General features: G+C 39.0%; 1 long non-coding RNA gene across 2 annotated transcripts in view; it reads left to right on the top strand.

The window, feature by feature from the left end:
• LOC136047038 (uncharacterized) overlaps positions 1-3076 on the top strand; it is a 32744-nt gene extending 29668 nt beyond the window's left edge. The window contains exons 10-11 of one of the 2 annotated variants that reach the window (XR_010622047.1): positions 1580-1718; positions 2714-3076. This is a non-coding gene — a long non-coding RNA (uncharacterized LOC136047038). Of the gene's footprint in view, positions 1-1579 lie in introns of both variants that reach the window. The other variant, XR_010622045.1, reaches the window with a different exon arrangement.
• Positions 3077-21955: the final 18879 nt, after the last annotated feature.

Here is a 21955-nt window from a genome sequence, read left to right as displayed (position 1 = left end):
AGGATACTTGCAACATACGCATCCAAACATCATTCATTGTTATGCATTGTACTTTCACCCCCCCCCCTCTGTTGACTATTTCTAAAGCTTCTCTGGGATAGTGGAAGCAAAATGGATCTTAATGCAGGGAAAAGTTGACCCACTGTATAACTGCTTCAATGGAACTTATACCTGCCATTCCCAGAGCAACTTGATTTGAATTAGAAACAAAGTGATTTCAGAAGTCCATTTAATTCTGGAAAGCAGAATGCTTAATACTGTGAGCAGGTTGCATAGGTCAGAGCACATTTCATCTACTTCCAAGTTCTCAGCCATGAGATTACGTATCTCAAAACAGAAGCCTCCTTAAAGAGGTTGTTTAAATAAAAAAAAAAAACTTTTTGTAATAATCAGAGACACACTGAGGAGAGGAAGCACTTGCTTCCCAACAAAATTTGATTTTAGAAAAAACTCATTAATTTAAAGGAACTATACTGTAGCAGGCAGCATGGCTCGTATGGATCTTCATGGAAGTGACTAATTAAGAGGTAGACATCTCAGTTCTCCCCTGGAACTTAGACTAGAAATTCAGTACAAAGGTTTGTTGCATTTTATCAAGTTGACTTCATTGCCTTTAGGAGTAATAGAAATTGCATTTCTATCCCTGGGCTGTGGAATACAGGAAAACTCATGAAAAGAAATGGGAAAAAATAAGAGATGTTGATTTTCTTTGGATGAAATAAAAAAAAATAAGGCTTGAAAAACATCTGAGTATAATATGCCCTGGATTTTTAACAGAAGCTAAAAAAACAATTTTAAAGAAACATTTTCTAAATGCATGCCTGTTAGTTTATTCTCATTTTCTGTTGCCATGTATAATTATGAGAAACTTGCAGAAAACCCTTAAGACTTTCAGTTTGTTAGAAGTGCCTCTTCCAAGATTATTCTGTAGGCTATTACTTCAGCCCATTGGGTATCATATGTAGGCAAGGTGTAAGATTATACACATGAATATTTCTGTCTACCACTTCTGTGTGCTGAGACAATACCAGCTTACACTTTCTTCTGTCATTGGTCCTTGCTCCATAGAGAATATTCTTAATTACCAGCAAGACAATTGGGTAATATCATATAAAGCATTACAACATCATTCCTGTGATGATTTACACCTACTAAGAGCCTGATTATTGAATTTTAAACCATATAGTAAGCTCAGAAGGTAGAAAATATATTAAAAATAGAAACAGTGTCCTGTAGAAAGAAGTAACTACTCTCCTTATTCCAATTCACTGGCACTATTCTTCTAAAATATAGTTTTTGAACACAGACACCATTTCTGAACATGTGAGCTGCTTTGAAAAATTCAGATCACTTCTATACTGGTTTAAACCGACTCAAGTCTAAACACTAAACCACTGAGTTGGGCAATGTGCATGAGGGTCATGGGGAGCACATCCCTTCATGGGGGATTCTAAAGAAAAAAAAATAGAAATAAAAACAAAAAACAAGTTTGCTGCATTTCTTTCTCCACTTTGAGGTTATGGTTTTACATGGCTTTTATTTGTGCTTATCTGTATATTTATATACACAACCCTTGCAGGATTATTCCAAAATCTTTGTGAATTATGGAAATTCTGTTGACTCCAGTCTCTGCCTTCTACTGGAAGATGCTCATACATCAAGTTTGCTGAAGATGGCACACTAATGAAATGGGTAATTTCATAAACGCATTGAGAAGGGTAAGTGCCCAACAGAAAAGAGTCATCTAGAGATGCAGAAATAAGTCTGCTTGTAACAAATAAACCAAGGAATGCCTACTAAAGAGTTATGAATTTCTTTATAATTGTTACCACACATGGAACACTTTTTTCCTAAATCATCTACAGAAACTCTGCGTCTGAAGGTGCTTTGATTAGCAGTTATGATCAGAACACCACCATGTCTCATATGTGAAATACAACACTGGGAACAATTTTTTCATTCCCCAAATCACTCTTCTGAAGCTTGATATCAATCTCAAGCAATTTGCCTAGACATTTCTATGATAAAAAAGGTGTTTTTATCCATTCAGAAGAGCAATAATACCGAGGAAGATTCAGGAAGAACACGGTCTTCCTTAAAACCTCCAACTCAGGCAGTGAGAATCTGGTTTATGCTGTACTTCCCTCGTGAACTCAACTTTGCATAGTGCATTAAGTGTTGTAATAATGCAAATCAAATACAAATTTTAATAACTCCTTCCATTAAAATGATCTATTAAAGTTTTAAGAGTCCAACACTTATAAGCATTATTCTAATTGCATGATTTTGCTCGGGGCAGGTTTTACTGATCTGCCTGATCATTGGATATTTGCACATTTCGGATTATTTTTAAATTAATTTTTAGAAGAGTTTCAGTCTCAGTAGCAACAGTTGTTTGATATCTGTCTTGTGGGTAACTACACATCTGCTTCCACATGAGAAAAAACTACATTTAGAATTCTAGGAAAGGAAGTGGCAGAGGTTTATAGAATGACAAGCACTGTGAAGAACACTCTGAAGAGGAAGATGTTTGCTCATCATTTTAGTACAAGGAGCAAAAGAGGCTTATATTAAATATATATATAATTGTTATGCAATGCAGTTTCTCTGCCAAAGAACACAAAAAACATAATCATGTTAAGAAAAGCTTTAGAATTCAGTGAGTACAGCTCCTTTGATACCATTAACCTTCCTGGTTTCGTGCAACTTACAGGATGGATTTCTAATAGAAGGATGTGCAACGGAACTTACACACTGCCAAAGAAAGTGGGCAAGCTGTGCAAAGCTTCCTGAGTCATTTTTACATTAACAGAAACAATTCAGATCAGTGCTGGGGGGGAAAAGTTCCGTTTTTCCTCCTCAGAAACCATCCAAACAAAACCACTGCGAGATACTGAATGATGATATGTGTGGACTGTGTCTGGGATTTCCTTGAAAACGTTGTATCGGATAATGCTAAACAGGCAAAAAGGGTTGGAGAGAACAAATCTGTTTTTGAGAGGCTTCCAACTAAACAGAAGATAAAGACATTCCAAAATAATATGAAGTGTCTCAATAAATACTCTTCTAAATTATCATTAGCTTTGAAATATGCTTTGGTTTAAAATTTTAATTTCTGTGTGAAAGAAAAAAAAAATTAAGATTACTGAAGCAAATGGTTTGGTGCTTATTCCTTTCTTTTTAAACATATTGGTTAGTCAGAATTAGTTGGAAAAATGAAATCTTTATAGGACAAAGTATTTCTCCACTAGCTCATTAGTGCATTTAGTGAAATGCATTTTCACAGAAGTCACATATACTGGAACTCAGGGTTTGAGTTTCTTTCCAAGTGTGATGCTTACACATGGTAAGTGATAACTTTTTATTAGGCACTGTCCTCTGTAGGTAAATACCTGGAGGTATTCCAGCCTCCACACATGTGATAGTCTTTTTTTTCCAATATAGAATAGAATCCTAGAATTCTTTGATTTGGAAAGGACCCATAAAGGTCATCTAGTCCAACTTCCCTGCAGTGAACAGGGACATCTGCAACTTGATCAGGGTGCCCTGTGCCCAGTCCAGCTTGACCCTGAGTGCCTCCAAGGACAGGGCATCATTTTTCTTACACTGTCACAAGCAGGACAGGAAGTATGAGCAGGGAATTTCAGCCAGTTTTAGTTCACAGACTAACATGTTTAAACAAAATGATGATTAACTCCTAAGTAATTTAGAAATGGGCTACCCAAGGTGAAAGAGCCCTAGATGCCAGGAGGGGTTAGGCTTGGGGCAGAGGGATAACAACAACACAGGGATGGTGTGCATAGCCATGATAATGGTGTGGGGCAGGAACATCCCAAGGTGTCTGCTCAATTTGTCAGGAATTTCTGCTCTGAACTACCACCTCCAGCTCTCTCCAGAGCACCTTCAGTCCTTTTTATCTCTGAGCTATCTCTGAGTTTACTGCCTGCCTATCGCCTTGGCTGAACTATACTAATGGTGAACTAATTACACACGAACGCTCTAATTTGCTTATGTCTTTCTCAAAAAGTCATGCATGTGCAGACATGCACATGAGTAAACTTTTGCTCATGCTATAAAATTGTAGCATGATGTAGAATCAATGCACCAATTCAAGCATTACAAAACATTGCATGCTCACTGCCCATCTACTGCTTGTCCCCATCAGGCCGCCACCACCAGTGCTTGTCATTCCTGATCTGCAACATCACCTGCTGCTCCAGACCAGAAAAGGGAGCAAAGAAATACGTGTTTGTCATTGAACTGAACTGAGAAGAAGGAAGACGAGAACGATAAGATCATTGCCTGCAGCACTTTGTTTATGAGAACATCCTTCCAGTGATATATGCCCAGCACCAGGTGAAAGTATTGTGTCACCCCTAACATATTTTAAATGCCAGGGCTGTCATGCAAGAAGACAATGATGAACAAGTTTAAACAGAATACGGTACTGTAGCCATGCACAGTGTTACCTTTTAAAGGTTTGCATCAGTAGCATTTCTTAACAAAACATTTCCGAACTGTTACGTTCCCCTACAGAGCCTCTTTCACACACTCAGTGAAAGTATTTCTATTGTAGATGATCTATATGTAACGTAATACACACATTAAACACAAATTAGGGTATTTCTTCATGCAGGATTCTCAGATTATTTCACACGACCTCCCAGCCATACTATTTGATCTTCTCCCATATCCTTGGATAACAATTTTGGGACTACACCTCACTTAGCAAATAGGTAAATAAAGGCACATTCACACTGTGCTCCAAAGAGCAGGGGCCTGCTCCAGGTCACACCACAGGCCAGAGGTTTGGTTGTGCTCTGTTGCGTTCCTGTGAGCTGGATGTCCATTAACTAGCTGCTAGAGATCCCAGACTGCATCACCTAGTTTAATTTCACACAAAAGGACTCACCTCTTGTCACAAAGCAGGTATGCACAGAACCGTCAGCATATGGCAGTTCTCTTCCCAGATAAATATCTGAAGTTTAACTGCATGAACATCATCACTGTGCTATAAGGCCGTTGCACAACAGGGCTCATTTTCCCAGACTGACAGCTCAGAAAGTCTTGGGAACACCAGCATCCAACACGATATTGAATACAGGTATGACCACATCCACCTCAGATTCAGGTGGTTAAAGCTCTTTCAACTATGTCACATAGAATGAAGGCAACTGTGACAGTGGAGTTCTCTAGGATCCCTTAAGCACTGGCTGACTGAAGGGGCCCTGTGTGGGCTTGTGTAACCTGTTCAGCATCTCCCCATTAGTTTCCTTTTCAGTAGAATGGAGACACCTGATTTTTTACTCACAAGGTTATTAAAAGGACTTTCCAATTAAGGCTCTTTACAAACGAAAGTGTCCTGTGGACAGCATGTAATCACCTGACTAAAAACTGTCTCCAACTTCTTCAGGCAGAACCTCAGTATTCGTAGGGACTGGTCAAGGTGTTTGGTTTATGTAAGGCTGCAGGATCTTACACTGCATCTTTAAGACATAGTTTACTTCTGAATCAGTAAATGTACTAGACAAAGCAGCCATTATTTATGCATTCCTGCATACATGGCAAGGTGAAAATAATAGAATAAACATCATATACTTCATTATGATATCGGTTTACACTTCCAGGGTACACAAAAAGAGGCCATTTCATCAAGCTAATTGCCTGAAAGTAAAAGAGAGAACTTTAGCTATTAGTCTATTATGGGGCTTTTTTCTTAATCACAAATAGGGGCCGTGTGTCCCCAGGGGGATGTGTATTCTAATTTACAATTGAACTACAGATCAGAGCAATCAATCTTGTGCAGCACTTTTACAGTGTAATTGCTGCAACATAACAAATAAAAAAAAGCAGCCTAAGTCGAGTTTCAGCTTGAGGTGGAGATATTTACCAGGCATTGGGTCGGGGTGGGAGGGAGGCAGAGAGGCACCACAGCCATGAATATGCAATGAGGGCTCATTAGTGCCCCAGTGTTGCCATGACAAATGGCATTATCCCCAGCCTGGTGCAGCCTAAACATGAATTTTATAACGACCCATTTATCATGACTTGTCATGGGGTTCTTTACTGTACTTTCTACTGGCTCTCACACCTTCCTCCATTATCACCTCAGAATTCCTTTTGTTATTTTTTCTTATTCTAGTTTAGTTTTTGGTAATGATGCCCAACTTATAAGAGAAGATGACTGCAAACAGCAGTGCATTGGTAAGCCAGAGCAACTTAAGGCTTCCTCAGCTGGAGACCCACTGCTAAACACGTAGGTGGTCTTCAGTCCACTTACCAGGGGATAAGCATCCTCGTTGTCACAAATATCTGCAATCTTGTCAGTTGACTCAGCAGAAAGGTCTTAGATTGACCGAGCATCAAGACAAGTATCTTTCCATTCTGGCAGTTGTGATGGATGAATCTGTTTTGTTGACCTAGGCCTGTCTAAAAGTGCTCTTCCTCAGCCCATGCCAGCAATGTGCACAGTGTAAAAATTCACCCCTTGCCTCTACATCAATAAAGGTACTGAACCAGGTAAATAGACAAAAACTGCATTCTGCCTAACTCCTATTAAACAAGAAAAAAAACCAAACAACCATGAGATGCAAAACTGAAGTGACAGAAAAAGCATTTACTTTCCAGGAGCAAGAGGTAATAACCAACTCCATAGGAAATCAAAATTACCAATAAGTAATTAGTGCATGTGGCTTGAGCTCATTTTTGGTCACTGCACGTTGTCCGTTTTACTGCTGTCCCTTTGCCCTACCCAACTCCAAATTTAATATACCACTGCTTATAAAGAATTCCCTGCAGCTCTGGAGGCTGAATTGCCATGCTGGGGTAGGGCCTGCACTCCAGCATATAGAAGCTTTCATTTCCCAAGTTACAAATCTGACATCTCATGGCCAAATCCATGCCAGTTTATTTCTGGGAAGTCTGTCCTCATTATTTACCCCAAATAGTTTCACTGTCAGTATGCCTTTTTTCCAGTACGAAATGGCTGAAGTATCTGAAAGTATCAAGCCTCTCTTTGTTGGATTTTACACTTTTGCTATTACAAGAATTTGTCTTTGGGGACAGAAAAATCAAGCAACTTATTTCCAGCTATTACTTGGATAGGACTTCATGTTCTTAAACAAGTTGTGAGCTCCCATGATCTCCGAAAACAACTCTCCCGAGGCCTCACATCAGGATAGTCCTACAGTTCTTTCATTACTCTACTGGATGGTTGAAAATATTAAAAGGCATCGAACATCCCAGTCCAGCAATTTATAGACCTGGAGCCTGGTGCTGTAACCCTCAAAGCCTCTATTTCTTCCACAAAATCCGCACTTGGCTATTATCGCCACCAAGACAGGCATGCGTTTCACTAGAGGAGCAGTTTGTCAAAGCAACAGTCCATTACCCAGAGATTCATCACAGGCTCTCTCTTCAGTACACAATGGGAGACAGCCTGCATGCCACAACATGAGGGGGAAGGAAAGCTTCCTTGCAACAAGGTGTATGAGGTATGTGGCACGCTGATTTAAGTTGGACGTAGCTGATTTAGGCAGCATATGCTGATATTTCATGCCATCCTTTCTGTTTTTTTGCTCACCTATAAGGTCAGACTGACACACCCAATGGCAGAGCCACTATCTGCAGCTTATAAGATGCAATAAGCAGATGACCATTTTAGTTGGACTTAGTGATTTGTAGTCCCACACAGTGAGATTTTCCTGTTACGTTACACCAATTGCTAGGGATCCTTCAGGGAAACATGCTCATCTTTCTCCCACTCATCAAAAAGACAGAACTGAAACAAAGATTATTAAAGGCCAGCCAATGCAGATGACATCTAGATCTATGTCACTGTAAGGCCTGGTGCCACTACAATCACACTGTAGGTTTCTAGGTTGAGATCAGGAGCCATATGGAGGGCAGCTGCCTGAGACAGAAAAGCATTTACTGTTCCTCAGTCAATCTACAAATGGCAATAATTAAAATAAAATTCCAATCCTCAAAATATTAAGTCCTTGGTTCTAAACCAACAGGCCTCAGATTATAGGAAACACCCAAATTTCGGGTGGAAAAAAGCCTCTGTCACACAAATCCAGATCCCAATAAAAATATCAAATGAGATCTTTTGAAGAGAAATTAAAAAAATAGGCAATATTTTAGAAGATAAGCACATAGCCTGGGACTAATTGTTTATCCAGAATTCAAGGGAAGCTTAATGACTGCCTTAGAACCAGAAGCTGGCTGTGAGCAAACTCACTGGGAAGTACTGCACCAAATGTACATTTTAATGCAATCAAATCCTACTCACAGACATATGCAAACTTACATCCAGCAGTTTGCTGCATTTACAGATAGAATTCTTAGGCTACAAGAAAAATGGAAAAGAACTACAGGTGTGATTACTGTATAATGGTGTTCAGTATCTGTTCAATTGATGCATTTACAAAAAAATCCTGAAAAAAGGTAGCTACTATTTCCCTGTATAAAATAGCATACTTTAAATGCATTTCATAAAATACATACTTGGAATGAGTTTTGTTTCAGCAATTTGAACACCTAGACAGTGCCAGGAACACGTCCCACTGTGCCTGCAAAGACTACCAGTTGTACTGCATAAACCTGAGCAGTCTTTTTTTGGCTGTTTCTTTTCCTGGAGAAATCCCTCCCTCCCTTCTTAATTGTATTTCAAAAGTGGCCTAGTAGTTTTTTCCCCACTGTTCCCCCTCCAAGGCTTAGCTTTAGGCATCCTAATAAATGAACAATCTTTTCCCTAGTTCTATTTCAGTTTTGACTTCAAGCTCCGTCTCTCCTTATCTGGAGCCAATGGCTCTCTGCTTTCCACTTTGAAACAAACAAACAAAACGTCCTTCTCCACTGTTGTCCTCTTATCCTTCCACTTTCTTTAATGACATCTTCAGTCATTAATGAGTTAATAAAAATCTCAAAGTCATCTGGGAATAGATAAGGGGAAAGAAAGAGGAGTATTGTACACATAATGACAGGCTCCCTGCTGGCCCTAAGATGTCATGGGTCAGCCATGTTAAGAATGTGTGTGCCCAATCATCTGCTGATTTTTATCAGCAAGGCCTCAAGCAGAATCTGACACGGCCAGTTTGGGAGTTACAATGAATAAACAATGACTTCTTGGATTGTTGGCGGCTGTATGATAGAGTGAGAGGGTTTATATATACTAAAACATGATGACATTAGCAATCAATATACCAATTACTGGACAAGTTATTGGACGAAGAATGCACATGTCTTGAGCTTTGTGCACTTTGAACATGCTACTAGTGATGGAGACCACAGAAATAATGGTGCTTAACCCTTCCCAAGCTAGATATGCTATTTCTTGACAATGCCTTCAAGTTTAGATTGCGTGATAAGAAAAACAACAGCAAACAACTGGTCTGATTTAGCAAATTAAGTCTTTCAGATAGAAGACATAAGCTTGACAAATTTATTTTTCATTAGACTCAAAGAAAGGAATAGATTTTTCAAGTGAGCATTTGGATGCTTGAACAACAGATAATTTAAATTGTTCCCCATAAAATTTCAGAGGAAATCAATTTCTTTTCACCCAAGCACCACTAGCATACCACAAACTTCATCACTGTTAGAAGTTAGAACACATTTTTATGGGATCATTTACACAAATATCCCAACATGCTTCACTTGCTTATTCCACAATACAAGAAGGAAGGTAAAACTCTTAAGGTATTCCTTTTATTCCTGCACTACCAGAAATACATTTCTGCATTTGTCCAGTGTCATCTTCTTGCTCTCTTTAGAAAGCAAAAAAGATTCAGTGTTTACAAGTTTATCTTCTATAACTCTGGAAGTGATTGTGAAAATTCAGTGTCAGTTTTATAATTGAAACCAGAATGACATGTGGTTAAGTCAGTCATCTCATTCAAAGCACAAACACAGAATACAACTGACTTGGAGTCCAAAGAGGAGGACAGCACTGCCACATCTGGGGCTCAGCAGAAGCATTGGACTAACTGGTGCCATCTCTCCATTAAGATAGACAAGTATACAATCCAATAGAAAGCTCATGGGCTTTGCCTTCAGATGAAACATTAGAAGCATGCAGGGAAGATTTTAAGATGGTTCTCCTTTGCTATATAACATTACGAATGACAGCTCTTACTGAGAACTAGGAAACAGAGCTGGAGAAGCAGCAGTGCCACATGCATTTCGACTTCTGCTCAGGTGAGAACAAACAAGTCAGGGAATAAATATACAATAATGTTGTCTCCTATGGAATCAGGCAACAGTAGAAACCCAAAACACTGTGTATTTTGCATATATTAGAGGATGAATAAAATCTTCAGACATCTCTTACAGATTGCTCTAGTGATATTAAGAGCTGAAGTGTTGCTCTAAATTACAATCTACTCCAGCTTCTGAGCACTAAGCATCTCTCAGAGCTGTGTTGGACGGTAATGGCAGAGGAATCAGTCCCAGACAGAGGGGAAAAATAGATGAGACCACATCTGGTTTTAACTGCAACAGTTATGAAATGCTCAGCTGCATCCTCTCAAATGGTTCTTCCCATTAAGTTCTTGAAAAGTTTGGAACTGAATTTGTCCAGTATGTCTGATATGAATAACAAAATGCTTTTAAATGTAAATGTTTCATAAAATAGCACCATTATCATACATTACAGTGAGTACAGTTGAAAAAACTCAATCCCACCTCCGTAATTTACAATTAACTTTTTGCCTCAAGGTAACAGCTACATTCACAAAAATAATGGTAATAGATTGACCTTGTTATGAATGGATAACAAGCTGGAAACAATATAGTTTGTCACAGAGCATTAACTGTTACTGTTGAAATTGTAAATAATGCGTATAGAACATACAATGTAAATGGTTCTCCTTAAAAATATTAATTATGTCGATTAAACACTTGATGCATAATGGATTGCTCTGAAATCTACTTAAGTCCATGTCAGACTGAATACACCATTCCCTAAGATCCTTTTCTGCTCTCTGACTGCTCATTGTGGACCTAGCATTTACAATGGAATATAGCCTTAAAGATATATGGGCACTTTTGTTTGGATCGTTTGCATGCTTTTTCACTGAGTAGAGTATCAAAATATTAGACTGTCTAGAGATATTAGGATCTTCTGAGATTCTTTAATGCTGACTTGGAAGCTAACGAAAAGAAACTCTCATCCAACAGCGCAGGCCACTCATGGAAGGATCTCTATGGGATTCAGAGCACACCACTGGCTTTTATGTCACTTTGTAATCACTGGTAATGGGACAGAAAAATACAGGTAAGTTTTTACACCTGGCTGGTTTCTTACACAAAAATGGTGTAACTTGTCACCCATAAAGAAGCAAAAGTTTTGAGGGCTGATGCTACTCAGCTGATCTTCACTCTGCGTCTCCTTCAGAGCCAGGGCTGCAGTCATCTGGGAGGAGATTGCTATCACGTGGCTTTAGAGAGGAATCCAAGAACTGGTACATAACACATGGCATAGAAAAGATTAGACTTCTCTGCCAGCGCCTGGGGACCACTAATTCACAAACAGGAGACTAAACCATATTTTTGTGCTTTCCAACCACAATAAGTGCTCCTCAGCTGTGGCTCAACACTGGACTTAACAGAACAATACTTCACTGTTCTGGCTAATTACCATGTATAGACTGTTGCATTATAAAGGAGGGATTCCCGCTAGATTATCCACATAGAGAAAGTGATATTAAAATGACAAGCCACCAAAAGGTCAAATAACCAGTTGCCAGAAGTTAGAATAACTAGACTGCAGAGCAGCAATATCTGGGAAGCTGGCATGTGTCCCAGGGCTCGTTGTCATACAAATGGCAGAAAAGACAGCTGGAATCTTTTTGGATTGACTGTTATTTTCTCTGAGCATAGTGTAAATCTATCACTTTGGTTTTTCAACCAAACATGTGAATAGGGAGTTTAGAAACTGATTCAGTAGAATATAAAGTCTCTTCATGCATCATTTTTCCACACGTGAGCTTCATCTAACTTAACAGTTAAATTCTGCCCTTCGGGACCAAAGACTGTTCAGGTTGCAAGCATAAAGAGTCTGATTAAAGTTAATCCTCTTCCGTATTCCTGTAAACCAAGCAAACAACTTACAGCCACTCTCACCAAGAGGTGTGCTCTCCTGTCTTGGGAGGAAAAGTCTCTGCATATGTGCAACTGAGCAAGCACCTCTTTACCCATGACAGGGTCAAAATCCCAGCACATGTCTGGTCAGTAGGATACACTCAAGTTTCCCTTCACTCCCTGCTTCTCTGGGCAGCTCCTGTTTCACCTTCAGCTAAAGCTTAACTATTTGCTATGGTGCCATCTCTTTAAAGGTGTACATCTGAATGGGCAAAAAAGTGAGGGATTAACAATGGGCAGAGGTCAAGTCCGTCAAGACTTTAAGCATGTCATTTGTTGTAAAAGAGATTACATTACTGGCAACTCTTTGCCAGATCAGTACTTCGATGCCAAATGTTAATCCTTTCTGGGGACACGAAGGCTTGTAAATGTTACAGGAGAACGTAGCTTTTCCTGTAGAAAGCAGGCATTTATAGTTAAAACATGGATTATTTTCTCATGCTTACGTTTGCATTTCATGCCAAATCACTCTAGCTTGCTATGAGCTTCACATCAAGTATTTACATTTAATCTCTTCAGATCTTTTATTTCCATAACTAAGGAGACCTTGTTGAAGTTCTCAAAACTCTAGGTAGCAGAAGAGAGAGAGCCGAGTCTCAGGCTCAGCAAACTGGGCAAAGCCTGTCAGCTTGATGAACCTTAGCTTTCCCATCTATAAAATGGAGCTGCATGTAAAAAGGCTCTGGTGAGATTTGCAATTATTGGAAGAGCAGTATTTACTGGATTCAAAATAGCAACTTTGCCTTTTCTGGTCTCTACCTATAACTAGGTATGTTTAATATCTGACTTTGTAGTTAACATCCTCTCCTACAATTACACAGGTTTAGGTAAGCTGAAGTTTCTAGGTCAGACTTTTATACCAGGGCAGCTACGGCACAAATCCCCAAAAGACTTTAGAATAACAGAAGTCTCCAATGTCCCAGAGTTTGCTCTACTGTGGACCAAGAGCATAACTCTGGGTGTAGCTGCAGCTGCTAAGTATGTGCAGGACACCATACGAGGGTAAGGTAGTCAGGAAATCCACATAGCATCATGTTCTGTAGCAGCTGTACAGCTGTGCTTCTACAGCTATACCTCAATGTCTACCCTGTGGAAGGTTCTTTGTCTGTTTCAGGACACCAAGAGAAAAGGAATTTAGCAAGTACAGGGATAAGCTGTGCTCCCACCTGCTTTTGGGATCTTGAGATCCTCAGCATACATGCCTCAGTTTTTCACTCACCTTTTGGGAGGAAAGGAAAAAAATCACACTAATATAGAAACTAATAAAGCGTTACCTACAAAGGGTTTGGTGAGGTCAAAACCACCAGTGCATCCTACTTGTGAGTTCAGGATTGAAGGAGACTATATACCTTCCCAGATAGATTTGATAACAGAGTATATAAAGAAAACCCAATCAGTTCAGCCTAGGGAAACTTGAGCTTCTTTGGTTTCATTCCACATATACTTAGCACCTATAAAATTATAAAATTCTAGTAGAAGGGAATTCTACATATTTTTCCAGCAAAAATAAAAAGTATTAAATTGTGTTAGTTTAGTTTTGTTATGCAGATTATTTTTTCTTTCACTTCTACTCTTTGAAATGTTTTGAATTAAAATAGCTTACTCAAGGTCACTGAAGGCATATGGTCCTGCTCAAAACTTTAAACAAAACATTAGTTTTTACAACCTTTTGTAATTTGGTATTGTATACAACATGGTTATAGACGAGTTTCTGTAATCTTTGCAGTGGGTGACAGAAATATGAGAGCCAAATTTATAAGCCATTTAGTGAAGCATTTAATCAATTTCATGCATAGGAAATAACACCAATTGCTTTGCTTTATCAATCTTGCTTTCTCAGAGACCTGCAGTCACCCTAACCTAAAAACACTCAAGTGTGTGTGTGGGGGGAAACATATGCAAAAGTCTAATGCTGTACACAAAATGTCAGGAACTTCAGAGGGCTGCTTAAGCTTACTTGCCAGCATCAATAAGGCTTCTTGAAGCTATTAATATATTCCAGAAAGAAAGTATAAAGCTTAATATACATAGGGAGTTAGAAGGCCTCTTTGTACAGTTATTCATTAAGCACTCCTTGTCTAGAATGTCTTTTACACCACCTAGCATTATGCAGATTAAGTTTGCTTCTAATACTGAAATGCTTGTATATGTTGCCTCTAATCACTTACAAACACTTAAAAAATCAACCTTGCACCACAAGTTCCTGTGTTTCCAATAAAATATAAGTGGCAAATACCATCTGACAGATTCAGAAAGACACTACTCAAGACCACATCACTCACTACAGCCTTAATAAAAAAGCAACACATTGAGGTCTAGACTGTTGTCAACCATGCAAGAGTTAAAAGTCACACTTACCCTTTGCTGTAACCTGGGGTCTGGTTTGGGGATTTACCTTGCAGGAAACAGACAGAATGGTTCATCTTTTGATCTTCAAACCCTGGCTCTTGGTGACACAACAGTGCCTTGGCATCAGAGGAGCAGGGAGGAACAACACTTCTCACACCTTCTGCAAGGGTCCTCATGGACTGAAAGATCCTCAGTGCTGCCGTGGAGATGGGACAGCACCAGCATGATGATGTATGCCATGTGCCATCATTAAGTTATTACTCTTTCAACAGAAAGATATTGTTCATGCCCATCACTCTTTTCCTGTCCTGTATCTGAAAAACTTCACTGGATTAAGAGATAGAGCTAAAAAGGCTATTTCAGAGCACACTTCTCTTTCTTGTATACTACAACAGCTAGTACAATACCCCAAGCAGAGTATTGCAGTGACTTTTTTCCTAAGTGAAAAATTCCTGAAGGAGCAAAAAGGCAATCTCTCTGATAATCATCAGCTGCTCAACTATATTAAATTTAGACAAGGCTACAATAGTGCCAGAGTTGTCCCCTGCCCTCTAAAATTAGAACTGAAAGAATGGCGGGCATAGAGCTAAATATATAACTCATTTAAAAATAATGTGCTCTCAGGCTTTCCTAATGCTTGAAAAACCGATCACCATAAATCCCTACAGATGTGCTTGCAGCCTGCCCCCCTCCATCAGCCACAAACATGTTTCTGTAGGATAAGGTCTTTCCGAACATCCTCTCTCCTTTGTAGCACTCAGGAAAGAGAAAGCAGTAAAGGTTGTTGAAGTTAAACGACACAGTGCCCATCTATCCAAGAGGACAAAAATGTAACCTAGCCTCCACCTCCTGTATAGGAAAGGAAAAATAAAAGGAGGAAAACAAACAGTAGAGAAGTAAATATTTACTGTATCTTCTCAGACCTGGCAGGTTGGAGGAAGGCCCACTGTTTGAGGCCATTAGAGGCCGCAGCTTTAACTTCGCAAGCTGCAGGGCTAAGCAAACCTCCACAAAAAAAAAAAAAGAAAAAGAAAAAAGAAAAAAAAAAGAAAAAAAAATTAAGAAGCCTCATCTCCATTTCCATTACTGAAATCTCCCGAAGTTCAACATTAATAACTTCAGGACACCCAGCAGCAGGATAGATGAACAGCAGATTTGCGCAGAGGCTGAGGTACAGAAAAACTCCCTACCTCCTTTCTAACATCAAACCTGTTTCCACCCCTAAAAATTAAAAAAAAATAATTAAAAAAAGCCTTCCATTTTCCGTTCCACATCCATTCTAGCAGTTTTAAAATATACCCTAAAGAAGCAAACGTATGCAGAGGAGAGCATGAGCAGGTTGAGGCCTTCACTGAATTTGCAGCCAGCTGTGGCCTGTGGTGCAAATTGGCCCAAAGGAACTCTGGGAGCATAGAGGACTTAACAGCCTCCATCTTGGAGGGTGTGGGCTTTGATTTGTCATCTGTTTCTCCTTCTCAGTTAATTTGGTTATTAGAGTGCCTGTAGCAGATGTTAAACCTTTGAGAAGAGTGATCTGAGGGGGTGGAGAGGTTTTTGTGGAGGAACCGGAGTGCTTTCACCTGCGTGGTGGGGCTCTGGGAGGGGAAGGAGACCCAACCTGGGCTTTGTAAAACTCAGACCTCACCTAACAGCAAAAATAAGGCTCAGTGGTTATGCGTGAAGTTGGGTTGCTATGCTTAGAGATAATTCAGTTTCTTTGCTCTAAAAAAGCACCTCAACAGAAACGCTTGACTAAAATTCCTTTGTCCTTTAGCTGCTCCTCTTTTCCTTTCTACTTTGGGAGAGCTGGAAGCTGCAGGGGTCCCAGCACTCTTCCCTTGGCCTCAGTGTGCCTGTCTGGTGTCTGTATTGCTGGAACGGGGTCTGGACTTGATCTGCTGCAAATATAAAAGTTTGTTACTGAAGCTAACAGGTCATATTATGCTATTCTTGTACCTTAAATAAATCAAGAAAGGTGTAAATGTGCTAGTTGTGAACTTATTTTTCCCTTGGGCTGCTTCCATGAGATGTTTCTTTCTCTTCCTTTCTTCCCCCCTTTGCTCCTGCTTTTGCTGCTTTGAATGACGTCAGCTTCTTGAAGGATTTTCTGAAAATAGCAGTATTGGAAAGGCATGTTCTCTGTTTGCTCATCTGGAATATTCTAGGAGGAATTAACTCCTTAATTCTTCACTCCATAAATTTTGGGTTCCCTTTCTAGTTTCATTTTGGAGATACGTTAAGACAATAACAAGTATAAGTAAAAGAAGCTGCAGGGTTTGGTTTTCTATTTTTCAGGAATGTGACGTGTGGATCCAGTAATATGCAGGCAGTGCTGAGCTTGTGCCTGGGGCTGGTGGCCATTCACACGTGGGACATCTCAATTTGGTATCAGGGGACCTGCAGCTGATTGATGCTCTTAACTGGTATAGAAAGCTATTTTATCCTACTACTTTTTATTCTCTCTGTTGACAAGGAAGTAGAGGTTTGGGTTTGTTCCTTTTCTTTACTCACGAGCATGAAAACTTAAGGCATTCCTCCAGCAATAAGATTTAGCTCTGTCAGTGGGCTGTTTCTGGGGAAGCTTGTGTTTCTGATAATTCTATTCATAATGTGGTTCCTTTGCTGCTCCCAGGAGCTGTTTGCTAGACCCTTCTGGGCTTGGTCTAGAGTTGTTGGATTTTTACCAATGAAAGTAAGCTAGAGTTAAAAAAATGTTGATACCTACTCAGTCTCCAAAGGTTGTTTTCTTGAACCAGAATAGACACAACAATTTGCAATTTCAGTCAAGGATTGGTTGTGGTTTTTTTTTTTTTGGTCTGTTTAAAAATCGCAATATTTTATAGATGTAAATTTTATAGATGTAATTTACAGATGGAAAAGAAGAGGGCTATTCCCAATATTATCTTTATCTTCTAGACATAAATAACAAACAACTCTAGTAATCAAAATTTACTGCGATTGTAATAGGTTTTGGCATCGTTTATGTATCGCAGGGAATGTTAACATAATGTTGACTTTCAGGACTGAGGCCAGTTTCTTTTTGTTGTTGGCTTTTTTCTTTTCTTTTTCTTTTCTTTTCTTTTTTTTTTTAATGCTGAATTCATTATAAAAAAGCTCCAGTATATTTGTGGCTTTTATGGTATTCAAGAGATTAATTCTCATAAATAACACTGTTTATACCTCCTTCTAATCAGAAAGTTGAAATTATCTGTGACAATATGAACACTAAAAAGTTGTATACTATGAAAATATTTCAATAATTAATGCATGCACTATCTAGAGCAATTGACAGTGAGGTCATAAACATAATGGGCCATCTGTGTTTGATTTGTATCTGAAAATGCTTAAAGGGAAAGGCAGGTAATTCAGGCTGCTCTTGCAAATGTAGACAGGCAAGATTTTTTCACCTTCTCAGAAGGTTGTTGAACCATTTCATTGCTTTAAAGAAGGAGTAAAAAACCAACTCTTCCAGGCTACGGTCTTTTAACATGCTTGTATTTGGCTCCTGTGTTCTCCAGCAAGCAGAGCACACCAGTGGGACGGACTTTCAGTATTCCTTTAGAGTATCCAGAGGGCTGTCACTCTCCCTTACTTACTTTGTATTGTTTGCTCTGTTAAAAAAAAAAAAGCCACTCCAGGCTCCTGAGCACACTCTGCATTCTGGGACCTGGGATTAAGTAGTTTCCTTTGGACCTTTCCACTGGCCTGTTGAAAGGCAGCAAAACTTTTATGCGGGGATCTGGATCACTGTACCTTTATGACCCTTCTCTGGATTTGCCCCAGCTTGTCTCCTGAACCTTTTCTCCTTTGTGAAAGACGAGGTTCAGGTTACCAGCATATCTGGGATGGGATTTAATTTAGCACAAGGTTTCTGTGCTATAGCAGGGAGAAATGGAGTGTCTTGCAGTTGCTAGGAATGACTCTTTATCTGTGGATATATATGCATTGGCATAAAGCCAATCAAGCTGGAATGACGCAATAAACAAACACCCAAATACCCCTCTTGTTTTCACTGGCTGATTTGATGACAGACTCCTGCTCTTGGCACTGACTAAAGCTCTACCAAAGGAAATGCCATTATCTCTCTTGTGCCAGGCAGAGATTAATAATTTCTAAGAAATTGAATCCAGACAGGACTTCTGAATGATTTCATGTGACCTCCTGTGTATCAGAGCTATTAAATACTACAAATTACCTGTGGTGAACCCAGAGATTGCTACCAGTTTAAAACTCTGCAGTTTTCCCCTATGCTTCTTTGTTGCCTAATCTATAAGTATAGACAGAGAAAAGATCATAGGAAGGTGCCTTCAGTGTATGGGGAAACTGGCTGAAACATGTCCAGGTAATTCCGTGCTGTAAGAATTTCTTCCCTATCCCTGATGATTTGGTCTTAGTTTACTCTTCTGCTCAGGTCTGAGTTTGATGGTCAGTGTGAACCTGAGCATGAGGAGAACAGACTCCCAGCTACTACTACCTGTGAGATTTCTCCATTGCCCATGAAAATTTTCACTGCCTTTTCAGAATCTCAACCTTCGCATTGGAAAACTGTTGGTGTACACCAGGAGAAAAAAAAAAGTGGAATAAAGCAAAACCAAAACTGAATTATATCATGAAGATATGAGAATTGTTCTCAGTGAAATTCCATCTTACCTCAAAGCTGAGTTTCTGTGATTTCTATTTCTGCATCTTGTCAAGTTGGCAGCAAAATCAAATAACCCGTGCTAAACAGTGTTCTCCTTGCATACAGGTACTGCTCAGAAGTTAGTCTGTGTTCCTCCTCTTTGTCAAACTGCAGCATTTGATGTGGAGCAGTCAAAGCTTGTTGCTAGTACCTGGTTTATTTTTAACTCTGATGGTTTTTCTTCAATGTTGCTTTCTCCTTCTTGAAAGTAGAGTTGGACCCAGATATCGAATGAGTTATCCTAGCAATTTTTTTCAAAGACAAGATAATTTCATGGTTTCAATTTGTATTATTTTTTTGTTCTAGCTCTGGACTCCCAAGACTTTTGGCATCTTTATGCTATAGCATTCAACGTAGGCAGAGATTAAACTCTAAATCCTTCAAGTTCAACTGTTTTGAGACAGTTTTACATTCTATAAAAATAGTTGTTCATTGACTTCTGTTGTATGTAGCTACTTTAAATGGAGAGTAACAGGCTGCTCTGAGCATCTTGTCCTCTTCCATTACTTTCTGTCATAATAATTATTTGCCTTGTCTATGGATTTTATTCAAACACTTTTGCGTAGTATATGAAGATTTCATAATAAAGTTAATTATACTGTAAGTTGCAAGCTGGATCAAACCAAAGCAACACCTGGCCCTTGTGTTGTTAGTGACAGATGCTTAGGAAAAGATTTAGAAGCAGAACTTTGTGCCTTTCTGATTTCCTTCGTCAGCTGTTAAGACGTTCAAGGCTGACGTTGAGTAGCACTCAGTGAATTCAAGTTTCTTTAAACCTATATGTACTTTTGTTCTCAGTAACATCTGTGAAAATTAGTTCCATCATTTAATTTGGACTGAGGAGAAAAATTTCTTCTAATACATCTCACAATTTGTACTGTGAAAAATAGTGAATAATAATTCCCTACTTACCTTCTCTATTCTGGATTTTGTAGGGCAGGTATCATGTCCCCTCTTTCTTTTTATCAGGTATTCTTTACTTAAAAACAGTCAGACTGTTATAATCTCCCCATCTATTTTGAATTAGAATGACCAGAACTACCGTGGATTTATACATGGCGTGGGGTATTTTCTGGGTCTTCATTCTCTACTCGTATTCCTGTATCCTATTTTCCCTTTTGTTGAACATAAAATTGATGCTTTATGGCAAATCATTCTCAATCATTGAGATCTTTCTGGCATAAATGTCTAGAGCCTGTGTCACACTTGCTTTGCTTTCCCCTTAGTGACACCAAATTTCTGCAAATTATTTTGGTATAATGCCTTGGTACTCAGTACAGTGAGTCTTTTAGCTTGGACTGTCCTGAGTAATTCTGTGTCATTTGCACATATCTCATCATCAATGCTGTTCATGTAGGTTCCTGGGAGAACTATGCTCAAAAACAACAGCAACAAATAAGGTATTTATTCTTGTAACCATATCATCCTATAAAAGGTCAGTATAAGGGTCTTGACTGTGACAACTTCTCAAAACCTTTCAAAAAATCTGTGTATTCTGCCAGAACAGATCCATATGCGTTTTTACGTTTTACTTCTTTAGAGAACTGGAATCATTATTAACAGAGTTTTGTGCAGAATATCACTTGGCATTAAGAACTGCAGAGATTTTATTTCATGTAGTTGAATATAGGGTCCCTAAAAAGAGCATGGATTTGTGTTCAGGCCTGTGGTCTGGCATTCAGAATATGCAGGTTACATACTCAACCTCTGCCAAAATGTTGTTTTACTGAGTGTGTTGTTTAATCTTTCTGTGGTTTAGTTAGTCAAAGTGCAATCATTGCTTATTCCTTACCTTGTTTCTATGTAGGTCCTAAGCTTTCCATGATAGGGGCAGTATATTTATGTGCATGGCTCTTTAAATGGTTTTGTTTGTTAACTGTGAATAATGTCGTAATCCAAGCTGATAACACATGAGTTGAGGTCAAATAGTTTGATAAGGGCACTAGGTTACTGATTTTAATCGGGATCAGTTTCACTCTCTCGATTAATATTTTTTTTTTCTAATTTTGATGATACATTATCTCAATGGGAATGTTTGTTTTGGCCACTAAATCAAGCAGCATGCTGTAAGCAGTTTTCAAATTCCGTGTTATTTCAAGTGAAATCATTCTGCTGTTTTAAAGAAGGTGGTTGGACTCTGGCACTAATGTCAGCAAAAAAAGCCGAGGACTTTTTTCCCTGAGATTTCACTAAGGTGCCATAATTAAGAAATGTGAAAAGAACAAAAAATCTCAGTGCTTCTGCACTGGAGATGTTGTGCCTCAAAAAGTCTGAGTAATAGCTGTTGGGTCAGTGATCATAAAATAGCCCCATAAAAGCAGAATATAAGATCTGAACTGGGGCATTGCCTTGCAACAATTATGCCAGGAGCTAATGGTAATATCCAGTGGGGTGCCTGTCCTTCCTCCTTCCCCACTTAAAGTGACAACATCCCCATTTTCACTCTGCATCTATCATAAAGACACATTGATTTCCTTTTGGAGGAAAACACATATTTCTTCCCTCCTGCTAAGAAGATAAATCTGACAGATTTTAATCAAAAGTAGTTGTTCACAACTATAGAAATGCTTCCAGTGTCATAGATGAAAATCTTTTCTTTTTTTTCTGCTTTGAAAAGGAGGAGGTTTCTGGAAGGAAGTTTATTTGGAGAGTACACCTGTGCTAAAAATCTTACTATATGCACCAGCAGTTAGCATTTCAGGATGCCCTATGGGCAGGTTTAACTTTACTGCCCTCCAACATAATGCCTGTCTTGTAGTGGTAACCATGAATACTGCTATA

Source organism: Cyrtonyx montezumae, unplaced genomic scaffold (genome assembly GCF_038088225.1).
Source record: "Cyrtonyx montezumae isolate F1298 unplaced genomic scaffold, pur_monq_1.0 scaffold_17, whole genome shotgun sequence".
Lineage (NCBI taxonomy): Eukaryota > Metazoa > Chordata > Aves > Galliformes > Odontophoridae > Cyrtonyx > Cyrtonyx montezumae.
This window is presented reverse-complemented; position numbering and strand designations above follow the sequence as displayed.